Source organism: Sceloporus undulatus, chromosome 7, assembly GCF_019175285.1.
Source record: "Sceloporus undulatus isolate JIND9_A2432 ecotype Alabama chromosome 7, SceUnd_v1.1, whole genome shotgun sequence".
NCBI lineage: Eukaryota > Metazoa > Chordata > Lepidosauria > Squamata > Phrynosomatidae > Sceloporus > Sceloporus undulatus.
In genome coordinates this window covers 6,037,689-6,052,324 of record NC_056528.1, presented here as the reverse complement: position 1 = coordinate 6,052,324, position 14,636 = coordinate 6,037,689, and the positions used below count along the sequence as shown (strand labels likewise).

The window sequence follows — 14,636 nt, the reverse complement described above, 5'->3', positions numbered from 1 at the left end:
CACACACTGTTTGTGCATTCTTTACACACAATACTTGTGTTTTCATCTTTGCATCCGAACACAAAGTCAGCCTGCTTCTAAACAACCCTTTCCTTGATCTGCTCTTCCCCGGCTTCTGCTCCCAGTACTTTACATACCTTCATAAAAAGGTTTCATGTGCTAGCAACTTCCTCCTAACACACCCATTTTCCTAACACGCTGTTACTAAGTCCAGCTATACACCACGGAAACAACCTCAACGTTGTCTATTTCTTGCCTGTATTACAAATATATTACAATAATAATAATAATAATAATAATAATAATAATAATAATAATAATAATAATACATAAGATGAGAAGCTTAGGCACTTTCGGAATCGTTCTTTGGGTTATACCTACCTATCTTTCACCTACTTTCAAATACACTTGTCCCTCCACATTTGCGGCTTTGGCTTTCGCAGCTTTGATTATTCACAGATTTTATTAATATGTTCTCTCTAGGAATCTCTAGGTCATCCAGCGCAACTCTATGGTCACCTTTAGCCAAAAGTGGCACTGGAGGACCTAGAGATTCCTAAAGGGAACACTCTGCTAGGCATTTGCAGCTCCTCCTGCGCAATTCTATGGCCAATGTCTGGCAAATGTTGACCACAGAGTTGCACTGGAGGACCTAGAGATTCCTAGAGACATGTTCTCTCAGCTAAAAACAGTATGGTTGTTATTTGCGGTTTTTCCATATTCACGGGGTCCTGTGCCCCTAACCGCAGCAAAAGTGGAGGGACGAGCGTAATGGTTTGAAGAGCTGTTCTTTCCTACCTCCCCTTCTTTTCAGATTGAATTACTTTGGCCCTATACAGACAGGCCAAAATAAAGGTGCTTCGAGTCACTTTGGAGGTATGGTGTTTCAATGATACACGTGTCTTAAGAGTCCAGAAGCCGCATCAAAGCCACACTCCAGTCCTAAGGACTAGAGTGTGGCTTCCAGACTCTTAGGACGCATGCATCATTGAAACACCATACTTCCAAAGTGACCTGAAGCAGCTTTATTTTGGCCTGTCTGTATCGGGCCATTAATACAAGCATCTGAACTCCTTATAACATCCCTCGCCCTTCCAACAGCTCTGCCCTGGGTCTGGATCTAGACTTTACATCCCTTGGGAGAAGAACTTGTCATGACAGTCTTTTTGTTCCACATAAATCAGGACTGTACAACCTTTTGAAGCCAATAACTACATCCAATATGGGCAAATGATCGACACATGCATGCACATACACACTGAAATCAACAGATTTAAACCTCCCCTTCTTGCCTGTCAACCTGTAGGCAAACCTGGGGTGTGTGTGAAAGCTTCTTCCATCCAGCAACTTCCTTTGCTGTTTTACTAAGGAAACAAATCACATTCTTTGTCCCCGCTGGCATTTCAAGTTGGTGAGGGCCTTCGAAATTCAAGCCGCACAGGGCTGAAAGTTGTGAAACCCGAAGGTAAAGCCATAAAGAATGCCGATAGTGACTGCGGTGACATTTTTCAGCCTCTTTGACTCACTTTCTACCTTCAAGTAATGTGTATATAAAGAGGAGGGGTGGCACTCTAGTGGCACAAACACCTTCACAATTCCCTTCCCTCTTCTTCCCTAGCAAAAGGAAAGAAGGGAAAGGAACTGTTGTGTCACTTGAGTGCCACCCCTCTTCGGCACTGTGGCTTCAAGTCATTTACGACTTACGCTGACCCTATTGTGGCACATTTCTTCAAAGGGGGTTTGCCATTGCCGTCCTCCAAAGCTGTGTGTGACTTGCCCAATGTCACCCAGTGGGTTTCCATGGCTAAGCGGGGATTTGAACCTTGGCCTCCAGAGTCCTGATAAGAAGAAGACTAGGAATGGGTAGGGCAGCTATGAAAGAATGAGAAAAGATCCTAAAGAGCAAAGATATACAGCAGAGCACTAAAATAAGAACCGTCCAGACAACAGTATTCCCCATCAGCATGAATGGATACGAGAGCTGGATAGTGAAGGAAGCAGACAGAAAGAAAACCAACTCACTTGAAATGTGGTGCTGGAGAAGAGTACCATGAAGAGAAGAGAGACAAATGGGTTCTTGAGCAGCTCGGACCAGGGCTCTCCTTGGAAGCAAAGATGATCAAGTTGAGACTATCATACTTTGGCCACATCATGAGAAGGCATGGATCATTAGAAAAGACAGCAACAAACTCCAGAGTCCTATCCAATGCTCAAGCCGCTATAGCAGTGGTCTGCAAACTATGCCCTTTAAGAGGTTTTGGACTACAGCTCCCAGAAGCCTCAGCCACGTTGGCCAACAATCTAGGATTCTGGGAGCTGAAGTGCAAAATCCCTTAAAGGGCACAGTTTGGGGATCACTGTGCTACAACATGCTGGCTCTGAGGTATACACATCCCTTGAAGGGAACTTTCTAGGTTGAAATGCTCTGCTGTGCAAAAGGATCTACCTGCTAGCTCTACATTTTAAAAGACTCCAGAAACAGAAAGCGATATAACAAATATATCAGAGATGGTTAAGGGGTGATATGATAGCCCTGTTTAAGTATTTGGAGGGGTGTCACATTGAGGACGGAGCAAGCTTGTTTGGTGCTGCTCCAGAGAATAGGACACGGAGTAATGCATTCAAACCACAAGAAAAAAGATTCCACCGAAACATTAGGAGGAACTACCTGAGAGTAATGGTTGTTTGACAGTGGAACACACTCCTTCCTCGGAGGGTGATAGAGTCTCCTTCTTTGGAGGTCTTTAAACAGAGGCTGGATGGCCATCTGTCAATGGGGATGCTTTGATGGAGAGTTCCTGCATGGCAGAATAAAGGGGTTGGACTGGATCATGGCCCTTCTTGGGGTCTCTTCCAACACTATTATTCTATGAAGTAAGGCTACACAAGGATGCTGCCACCCTTTCTTAATCCTGGCCTTTGGCACACCAGAGATCTGCAAAGACACCTTGCAGCGCCTTTGAAAGTGAGACTCCAGCTGCCAGCGCCTTGCCCTCCGAGAGGAAGAAGAACCGGCCGTATCTGCTGGACTTGGTCCCCTTCCTGACTGCCATTCCCTTCTCCTTTTGCAAAGCCATGCCCTTTTCAGACTGTAAGCCTAAGGGCAGGGAAGTGTCCAGTTAACAACCTCTATCTAAGTCTCTCTGACAGCATCTGCGGCTGAAGAGCGGGATATGAATACTCCAGATTAAATACATTCATTTTGTCCTTAATAAGGTCCTGAGTGGGCAAACGGGGCGAGTCACACTCTCTCGGCCTCAGAGGAGAGCAATGGCAACAAATCTTGCCAAGAAAATCCCATGATAGATTTGCCTTCTTAGGGAGCCATAAGTCAGAAACAACTCCAAGACACACAACACAACACACATCTCCTGCTATGAATGGCCATGTGGACCCACTGGGTGGGCAAGTTGGGCAAGTCACACTCTCTCAGCCTCAGAGGAGAGCCATGGAGAACAAACCTTGCCAAGGAAACCTCGTGACAGGGCCGCCTTTGGGTCGCCATAAGTGAGAAACCAAGGCACACAACAGACACACTGACGCAAGGTAATAAATCAGGATAATGATGATAACGATCATAATAATACTACAGGTATAACGATATGATGATATAACAATGATAATATAGTTATAATAATAATGATAATAACAATATAATGATAATACTATGATATAATGATCATGATAATAACAAGGATAACAGTAATAGCAATATGATAATGATAATGATAACGATAATAATATAACGATATAATGATAATAATATAACAATGACAACATAATTATAATAATTGTAATGACAATAACAATATAATAATGACAATATGATATAATGATAACAATAACAATATGAAAATGATAATAGTAATAAAATAATGATAATGATAAGAATAAGAATGATAGTAACAATATAATGATAGCATAACGATAATAATGGCAATGATAATAATATAATGATAGTGATAACAATATAACAATGGTAATGATAATATAATGATAATAGCAATATGATAATTATAGTAATAATAATAATAATGATAATAAGATAATGAACTTCCTTAATAAGGTCAGAAGGAAGATAAACTAGTTTAGATGAACAGCTGCTATCAATAATGATGATGATAATAAGTCATTATCATTATATCATCATATCATATAGATATAGACCCTTCTCCTTTTCCCTCTTTCCCTCTCTTTCCTTCTCTCTCTCTCTCTCTTTCCCTCTCTCTCTCTTTCTCTCTCTCTTTCCTTCTCTCTCTCTTTCCCTCTCTCTCTCTCTTTCTCTCTCTCTTTCCCTCTCTCTCTCTCTCTCTCTTTCCCTCTTCCTTCCTTCCTCTTCTTCCCTTCAGAGTTGGAGGAAGTTTGGAGCAACTTCAGAAGTGAAAGAAGGAGGAACACTGGAGCCCTTTCCCTTTCTCTCTCTCTCCTTAAAGCGTTGCATGGCCCAGCATCCGCCAAACCCACCTGTTCTCCCTGCCGTCCGTCGGCCTCAGAGTGGCGCAACAACCATCATCCCCAACTCCTCTTCCTCCTCCTCCTCCTCCTCTTCCTCCCTCCCAACATGGCGGACTCCGACCAGAGAGGGATTTATTTTCCTTCCCTCCCCTCACGCAACCAACCAATCAGGTCGCTCCCTCAACTCCCGCCCTCTACCTTCCGACCTATAGGAATCCGGAGGAGACGTTGTCCCCGCCCCCTTTTGGGGGATGGACCAATGGGAACGAGGCATGGAGCGTTACCTGGCCGAAAGGACAAGAGGAGGCAGCCAATAGGGAAAAAGGGAATCACCTGTCGCTGGCATTAGGCCTCGTTATTGGATTTTAGACTTCGTCTCCCAGAATTCCAGGCTGTTGGCCAACGTGGCTGAGGCTTCTGGGAGATGGAGTCCAAAATCTCTTAAAGGGCACGACTGCTGAGGGGACTGGAGGTTTATCTGCCTAGCAACAGGCCAGAGCAAGGGAGCACTGAATATTCACATTACAGAAATAAATCCGGTTTGACACCGCTTTAACCGCCCTGGCTCAACTCTGTGGCAACATGGGAACTGTAGTTCCCTACAGGTCCCAGAATTCCACAGCACTGACTTAGGCAAAGCGCTGGTTTCCACCACCACAAACTACAAGTCCCAGAATTCCACACATACAACATATAGAATACTGGGAATGGTAGTTGTGTGGTAGCACCAGACAATTTTGACTGTGGGATTCTGGGATTTGTCATTTACTGCGGCACCAGGAACACAGGTCCGACAGTTCCATAGGCAACAAAGCTCCAGTGCTCCAGCAAACTAGAAATCCCAGAATTCCATAGCATTGAACCAAAGCAGTCAAATCTCTGAGGCCTCAACAATCTACAAATCCCAGAATTCCATAGCATTGAGCCACGGAAGTCAGAGCTCTGGTGCCCCAACAAACAAGTCCCAGAATTCCACAGCATTGAGCCACAGCAGCTAAAGTGGTGTCGAACTGGATTACTTCCACAGTGTACAAACACTGACCAGAATGGAGACTGCAGTCAAGAAATAAGAATAAGAAGAGCTTTATCACACCAGGCTAAGGGGCAAACAGGATTTAAACGAGGGTTAAACGAGAGTAAACCAGGAAATGCCTGGTTATCACACGACATTTCCTGGTTTTCTCTAGTTTAACTCATGTTTAAATCCTGTTTGCTTCCTAGTGTGATAAAGCAGCAGGAATGGGAACTGGAAAAGATACTGAAGAACAAAGACATACAATTCAGCACTAAAGTCAAAGTCTTCCAGAATCCATTGTATTCCCCATCATCCCCAGGTACAGATGCAAGAGCTGGACAGTGAAGGAAGCAGACAGAAAGAAAACCAGCTCATTTGAAATGTGTTGCTGGAGAAGAGGACTTAGGATGCCATGGATAGCCAAGAAGACAAACAAATAGGTTCCTGAACAGATCAGACCAGGGCTCTCCTTGGAAGCAAAGAGGATCAAGTTGAGACTATTGGACTTTGGCCACATACATGAGAAGGAAAAACAATAATGCTAGGAAAGGTAGAGTAGAGAAGAAAGAGAGGAAGATCACTGGATCGCAAATCGGTTTGAACCGATTCAAGTAACCGTGGTTCACACTTGGGAGCCACGCGCCAGACCATTTAACCCACGTCTTTTTGACGCTGATTTTTTCCTCGCGTCTTTTTGGATAAACCAGTTCCACACAAGCGTGAACCAGATGCGGATCGGAATCGATTTAAATTTGCCCTTTGAGTCCATTTTGAATCGATGCGTTCGTCAATGTGAACCGCAAGCAGGTTGTTTTATTTTATTTTGCGGCAAGAAAATGTGACCGGAGCAAGTGTAGTGCGAACCACGTTCTGTTGCCAAACCGATCCATCGATTTGGATTGCAGATCGATTTATTTGTAAGTGGGAATGCGGCCCAGATGGATAGAATTGATCAGGAGGGTTATTATGGGCAAAGGCATGTAGGATCTGGGTAAGGATAGGGATTCTTGGAGATGTCTCATCCATAAAGTCGCCTTGAGTCCGAACCGATTCAAGGGCAGCTAACAACAACAAGCATCGCATACAACTGTTATCATCTGCCTCAGATGCGTATTGACAGCCCTGCCATTCTCAGAACCAAAGGGAGTGTCCCACTAGTTCCACATGATTGACGCATCAGGTTATTTTTGGTCATGCTAACAGGGTGGCTCCGCATTTTCCGCCTTGTTGTGCATGCAAATGGACATATTTTCTGCGTCTCCTCAAACAATCCATCGCCCTTTCTTGGGCCACCCACTCAGCCTTGCAGCTTGGGTGTCCTTTGAATTGGGCGGCTGTTTGCTGATGGGTGGATCTGCTTCACCCTTAGGAGAAGGATTGGAACGACGCTGTTCATTTATCTGAGAGAGACACCAAGGGCCATCCAGTCCAACCCCATTCTGCCATGCAGGAACTCTCAATCAAAGCATCCCCATTGACAGATGGCCATCCAGCCTCGGTTTAAAGACTTCCAAAGAAGGAGACTTCACCATTGAAGGAGTGTGTTCCACTGTTGAATAGCTCTTACTGTCAGGAAGTTATTCCTGATGTTGAGCTGGAATCTCTTTTCCTGCAGCTTGCATCCATTGCTCCATGCCCTAGTCCCTGGAGCAGCAGAAAACAAGCTTGCTTCCTCCTCAGTGTGACTTCCCTTCAAGTATTTAAACAGGGCTCTCATATCACTTCTTAACCCTCTCTTCTCCAGGCTAAACATCCCCAGCTCCCTAAGTCCTTCCTCATAGGGCTTCATGGTTTCCAGACCCTTCACCATTTTAGTCTCCCTCCTTTGGACACATGGCTCCAGTTTCTCAATGTCCTTTTGGAATTGTGGTGCCCAGTACTGGACACAATATTTCATGTGGGGTCTGACCAAAGCAGAATAGAGTGGCACTATTACTTACCTTGATCTAGACACTATACTTCTATTGCTGATGAGTGGGATATAAACACTGTTCATTAACTAAAGATAAAAATTAGCAAGCTCAGTGACCACCCAATGCTGCCAAAAAGTAGGGAGGGGGATGAGGAATTGTTTTCTGCTGCTTACTTTGGGGCTGTGCAAACCACCCCTAAGAGGCAGCCTTGCAGCCGCCTCCATCTTTGCCAGATCAGGGCTGCGGCAACCACATGCCGCAGCCCCAATCTGGCCTTTCCAGGGCACAAAAAGGAGCCACAAAAAGCTCCAAGAGCTTCCAAAAACAGCATTGTTTAAAAGAGTAAAAGGGCCTAAACAGACAGGCCAAAATAAAGCTGCTTCAGGTCACTTTGGAGGCATGCTGTTTAAATGACACATGCATCTCAAGAGGCCAGAAGCTGCGCCAAAGCTGTGCTCCAGTCCTACAAGATCTCCCTCTACACACTATGTATGTATGTATAAACATATACATGGACTGAAAATTAATTTCATATAGACTAGTCTGCTCTTTAATAACAAAGGGCTTGGCAGTGATCACCTGAAATCGCAGAAGAACTCTGTGGCAATCATAAAGGTATATGTTTCAGTGTGGTCCACAAGTTTCTATAAGGAGGCTGTGTTCTTACATTGTGATTTCAGTTACTTTAATGAAGTATTTTATGGTTTTATCACCCATAGTTTTTTGTGGGTTCTTCGGACTATGCAGCCATGTTCCAGAAGAGTTTATTCCTGACACTTTGCCAGCATCTGTGGCTGGCATCTTCGGAGAAGATGATGCTTCTGTGGCTTCTCTGGGATCTTCTCAACCAACAGTATATATACCCCTTTCTTCCAGGTTAGCATCCTCTGAAGATGCTGGCGAAATGTCAGGAATAAACTCTTCTAGAACATGGCCACATCATCCGAAAAACCCACCAAATAGTATGAATGCCGGCCATGAAAACCTTCAAGTTCGACTTCGCACTGAAAAGATACTTGCCTATTTCATCACAGTACAGTATACAGTATTCCCTTCTTCCAGCAGAGGGCAATAGGGCTCTAGGGATATATTTCGGGGAAAGATGCCTTGCTGCAGTACTTTCTGTTGTTTAATACCTTTGGTTTTCATAGTTCGGAGACTATGAGAAAGCTAAAAGGAATACGGGAGAGATTTTGCACCGTTGCGACTTAACAACATAGTCTCTCTCTCTGGCTTTGCTTCGCGAACGAAGATTCAGGAAGGACTCATCCCGCACTTTGTACAAGTGCATTGGTGACTAAAAAGGCCAATTTGGGATAAACAGGTCCGCTAGGTCAACGGTAGGAGCCAAATCCAAAGTGGCTTCAAGTCATTTCTGGACTTATGGCAATGCTAAGGAAAAACTTGGGAGTTTATCACACGAAGGAGATTGGGAGTTCATCCTGTGAACATCCCAGAAAAATCGCATAATTACACAAAACGATTTCACACGACGTTGCACAAAACCCCGCCATTAAAGTGGTCCCAAAGAAGCATTAAGGCGCATTTTTTTACTTTCGGGATTTCAGCGACAATGCATTTCCAATATCATTTTATTCGCACAATTGTGTGCAACAACCATTTGTGCAGTTACTCGCCATTTCCACTTTATTTGCAGGGGATGCTTTACATGCGCTTTAATCGCTCTTTCGTGCCAAAATTAGTGTGATAAACGCCTTGGAGATTCCCAGAGATGTATTTATCGAATCCATGAATGATTAAATCTGCAAAAGCCAAAGCCACAAATGCGGAGGGCTGACTGTAGTTATTTGAATGTCAAAAGTCCTAACTTTCTGACCAAGATGGCTGAACTTTAGCAGCACGGTTTATGCTCCGCTTCAACTTCACAGGAACATGAATATCATTACATTTATAGAAACATGAAAAGATCTCATAAGGGCAGATCCACCGCCTTCTAGATAGCTATTGACTTGGCAAGGAGCTGTGGGGAGACCTATGGGTTGGAGGCACATTCCTGGGAATGGTGGCCTCTGTGATAAGCATCTGTGTTTGTGTTCATCTGGCGTAAAGTTGCCCTATTTCCAAAGTGCACTGGGAAGATTTGCTTTCTAGCTAACTTGGGCTTAATCGTCGCGAACATTTGAAGAAACAGATGTATAAATATGACCTGTTTTCAAACTTTGCTAATAATATGCGTGTCCTGGATTATATCCAGGACACTTGCTTGTGCGTCAAATGTCGTTGTGTCTCAGATTCTGGTAACCTCTTTCAGTATGTCAGCAATCCATGGAATCTTTGTGCATATCAAATGTGTACATTCAGGGGGTTATTCTGCAAATGCTCCTGGCTCTTCGCTACTATGGTACCAGCTTCTGTTAAGACAAAGGTGGCAGAACGTCTTCCATCTTGGACCCAAAGTCCAGTCCAGAGGTTTAGAGAATACCACATTTCAATGGTTGTCAATTATTGTATGGAGCACTACAATCCCCTGCTAGCTTTGGTCATTAAGAGTCCAAGGTAAGAAGCCAGATCAAGTCAGCTGGAGAAACAAATGAGACAGAGGGATGTGCTGAGGAACAGTGAAGATCTGTTTCCAAGTGTTAAAGGAATCATAGAGTTGGAAGAGACCCCAAGGGCCATCCAGTCCAACCCCATTCTGCCATGCGGGAACTCTCCATCAAAGCACCCCCATTGACAGATGGCCATCCAGCCTCTGCTTAAAGACCTCCAAGGAGGGAGAGACTATGACTCTTTGATTGAGTGTCTTGCACTGTCCAACAGTTCTTACTGTCAGGAGAGTCCTCCTAATGTTAAGATGGAATCTCTTTTCCTGTAGCTTCCATCCCTCGTTCCATGTCCTGTTCTCTGAAGTAGCTGAAAACAAGCTTGCTCCATCCTCAGTGTGACACCCCTTCAAATACTTAGGCAATAGACACAAATAGACATGGGATAAAATGCTGCATGCCAAAAAGTGGGTTCCGGAAGCATTTGCATCATCAGCTCAATCTTTGTTTGAACGCTTGAACACGTGAACAACCAAATTCGCAGAGAGGCACATCAGTGTGGATCAATGCGGTTCCTGAGAACAGGATTTAAATGTCATCTGAGCTTGGGCCAGGATCTGTTCAAATAACAGGATCTTGTTTGCCACCCCAAAAATAGAACCCGACCCCCTCTTGCATAACAACCGTGGAGTGTATGAAAAATGGCTGATCTCCATGGCAATTCCTTCATAAATAAGCCTGATAGATGGCATTTCAATATCATTTAGTCCCTCTTAAAATAGACCAGACCCACGGTTAATGCCTATATTAAGAAGCTAACAGATTTTCTTCAGTTACTTGTCAAAGAGAGGTTCAAGTCGCAATGCGTTTCAGGAGGCATGGATATCTGCATCTGCCACGAAGGACTAGAATGGCTTGCTGAACAGAAGGGAGCTTGGCTGGCCTTTGGGCATCGGTTGCGTCTCTTCCACTTGCTGACAAGGTTTAATTCTGCCCTTTCATCGAAATAACTGTTTGGAAGTGGCATGGTAGAAGTGGTGGAAACAGATGGTACGGATGGGGAGAACTAACATGCAACTCTTATTCGCACATTGGCTACACCTGTGCCATGGTTGCTCCCACCTCTATAACTGTTGGACTAAGGAAGAGAAGCAAGGTTGAGATGCTTCTGCTTGCTTTCCCTCAGTTGGAGTGCATTTGGTTGCTCTATACTACAAGAGATTCTTGGAGAATCATAGAAATGGAAGAAACCACAAGGGCCATCCGATCCAAACCCCTGCCATGCAGGAACTCACATTCAAAGCATCCTCATTGACAGATGGCCATCCAGCTTCTGCTTAAAGTACTCCAAAGGAGACTCCACTGCTTTCCAAGGAAGCATCTTCCACTGTCGAACAGCTCTTACTGTCAGGACATTCCTCCTAATGTTGAGGTGGAATCTCTTATCCTGGAAAGCGCGGTTGAATGTGATCATGCGGAAGGCTTTTTCACCACATCACGCTGATCCTGTGAATGTCCCGTCAATGAAGTGGAATTGTATTACTGGGATCATCCAACAATACAAAGTTAGGGGAAATGAGGGGACAAGTCCACTTCATTCAGGGATCAGCGCAATTTAGTGAGAAAGCCTTTTGCGCAATCACTTTCTGGATGGGACAATGTCCCGATAAGAGCCATTTTGCGTGAAGGTTCTTCCTGTGACCGTGTGATAAGCACGGGACAATGACGTCCGTCTCACGTGTGATAATGTCCTTATTCTCTGGAGCAGCAGTATCCAAGCTTGCTCCATCTTCAATATGTCCCATCCTCAGTGTGCTCCATTGTCAATATGACATCCCTCCCAATCTTTAAACAGGGCTGTCATATCCCCTCTTACCTTTCTCTTCCTCATCTGGGAAGAATGAAGGATATGGACTCTCTTTTCCTGTAGTTTGCATCTATTGCTCCATTGTGTCCTATTCTCTGGAGCAGCAGAAAACAAGCTCGCTCCATCCTCAATATGACACCCCTTCAAATACTTCAGAGAGAAGGACTCTTGTAGGACTCTTGTAGATCTGGGCAGAAACTTGGGCCTGTTACAGACTGCCAAAATAAAGCTGCTTCGGGTCTCTTTGGAGGCATGCTGTTTAAATTATGCATGCATCCTAAGAATCCGGAAGCTGCGCCAAAGCTGCACTCCAGTGCTTAGGAATGGAGTGTGGCTTTGGCGCAACCTCCGGACTCTTAGGACCCATGTATCATTTAAATAGCATACCTCCAAAGAGACCCAAAGCAGCTTTATTTTGGCAGTCTGTAACAGGCCTCGGTGAAACTGAATCCAGCCTTCCAGTGGCTGAAAAATGGTCTCATCCATAGCCTGATGCATGACTCCTAGTGGAAGTACTTTGTGCATACAGACAGAGCAACAATGCGCACATCAAGCAAGCAGCGGCATCAGCGACAGATGTCTCCTAGACTGTATTTGACTGTCCAAGTGTTTTAGTTTAATCTTACAAGGGATTGCAAGCAGCCAAACAGTCAATTGTAAAGCAGCGTTCCTCCCTCCAACTTTGGGATCCACCCCACACCAGATGGGTGGCAATATAAATCTGACACAACTCCGCATTCACAGATGATCCTTCCTTCCAGCACAGTATGTGTAAGATCCTCGAGGTGCATGTTTAAGGAGGATCAAAGCAGCATTATTGTTACAAAAATTGAAGTTATCCCTCTTTCAGGCCAGCGTATCTGCGTACAGCGTTTGATCCGGCAGTGTTATTTAACACACGGTTATGTCCTCTAGATAACACACATGCACACACCAATCCTTTAAAAGATTCGTTTTAATCCTTTGTGTGGGTGAGGAATTACCAAGTACTTTAAATGCACAGAAATTACATTCTTTTTGCATTTATTCTACTACCTACAAGACCTTTTTAAAAAGCCGGGACTTAAGCGAAAGAGGCAGCTGAGCAGCAATTTCCAAAGACAAGTGAAATGAAATTGCGGTTCCTTCTTATTGCACATGATGCGTTGTTACCGCGAAGGAAGGCATTACAGATGTTCAGTAGAGTGTACTCTGGAGAGCAAGGTTTCAGTCTCTGCTCAGCCATGAAGCCCTTGGGCAAGTCACAGTCTCTCAGCCTCAGAGGACAACAATGGCAAACCTATGAAGAAACCTGTCCAAGAAAACCCAACTGGAGACAACTAGATGGCAAACAACATACGCACAGACTGTGGCTGGCACATGGATCCCAAAGAAAGAGGAAATGTAAATTAAAAATTCTATCTTTAATTCTATTTATGGCATTATAAAGTCATGTACTGTTTTGCATGCAGACGATTTTGAGTTGAATCCCTAGAATTTCCAGTTTAAAGGAACAGATTTTAAAAGGCAATGGAAAAAGAACTATTCTGGTGTTTTTACTTCTTTTCATAGCAAGTTATGGTGATGGGATAATGCGCTGATGGACAAATAGGGGCTCGACAGGCGGCCCTGGAAGGGAGGGCTGGAGGCGCCCGATTTTGCTGCTGAGGGATGCCACAGCAGCCAAACCACAAGCCCTCCCTCCGCATCAAAAACAACCTGCTAAAAGGCATGCGTGGTGGACACAATGAGTGTGCTATTGGTGCACTGTCATGCTTCAATAATGCAAGCTCGGTGTCATGATGTGCGGAAGCTGTGCCGCACTTGCATCATGATGGCGGCCCCCATGTGGATGGGGCTGCGCCATGATGGCGCTGCCGCCGCATGGTAGAGCTTGGGATCATGTGGTCGCTCTGCAATCCAGAGCCCTAAAATCGGCCCCAGACTGCCGCTTTTCAGCAGTCTGTACCAAGCCATAGTCTGTATGTTAGATATTCCTCTGAGCTCAAGTTTAAACATGCAGAGTAAGCAAGTCAAGATGCCTTTATTGCCACATTCAGATTAAAATTCTAGAGAGTTAGGATAATAGAGAGATCGTTGATGGTTAAGAACAGCAGCTTCAGCAAATATATGCAAGCTAAAACTGGCCTTTTTTAACAGCCCTAGGAAAAGTAGTGATAAGTTCACCTAATGTGTGACTTTCCGCAACCAAGTGGGAATTTCGAACCCTGATCATAATCCAGCACGCAAACTACTACGCCACACTAACATTACAAGCATTTCAGTTGCTTTCTGGAAGCCATGGATGGTTAAATCTGTGGATAAACTATCAGTGGATATGCCGGGCCGACTGTATTATCTGGAGCAACTACATTGCTCCTTTATTATAATATACTGCACATACTCATGTATACATTTAGAAATCTTAGTTGAAAAATTGACCCAAAAATGGATCGACCTTTCCATAGGTCAATGCATATACTGTACTTTAACTCTTATAAAAACACGCATCGTCCCCTGGTGAAAAGTGAGAACTTAACCCTCTCTCGGAGCACCTATAGCAGTGATGGCAAACCTATGGCACGTGTGCCAGAGGTGGCACTCAGAGCCCTCTCCGTGGGCACATGTGCTGTCGCCCCAGCACAGAGTTTGCCAGAGTTTGTTACTAGAAAGCCAGAGGGACACGGCACTTTGCAAGTGGGTTTTGGGTTGCAGTTTGGGCACTCGGCCTCTAAAAGGTTCACCATCACTGACCTATACGAAGCCCTGATCCTCTTTACTTTCTCATCCATCCAGCCTTTAGAGTGAGCACAAATAGTTATAGATGTTTGTGGAGTTTTCGGGCTCTGTGGCCATGTGATAGAAGAGCTTATTCCTGATGTTTCACCAGCTTCTGTGGCTGG

At 44.5% G+C, this 14,636-nt stretch overlaps 1 protein-coding gene across 3 annotated transcripts in view; it reads right to left on the bottom strand.

Annotated features, from left to right (window-relative positions):
- PRKCZ (protein kinase C zeta) overlaps positions 1-4,586 on the bottom strand; it is a 60,064-nt gene extending 55,478 nt beyond the window's left edge. For 2 of the 3 annotated variants that reach the window (XM_042479207.1, XM_042479209.1), the window contains exon 1: positions 4,465-4,586. The gene's annotated coding sequence lies outside the window, so the exon portion shown is untranslated. Of the gene's footprint in view, positions 1-2,022; positions 2,060-4,464 lie in introns of those variants that run through there. The other variant, XM_042479208.1, reaches the window with a different exon arrangement.
- Positions 4,587-14,636: the final 10,050 nt, after the last annotated feature.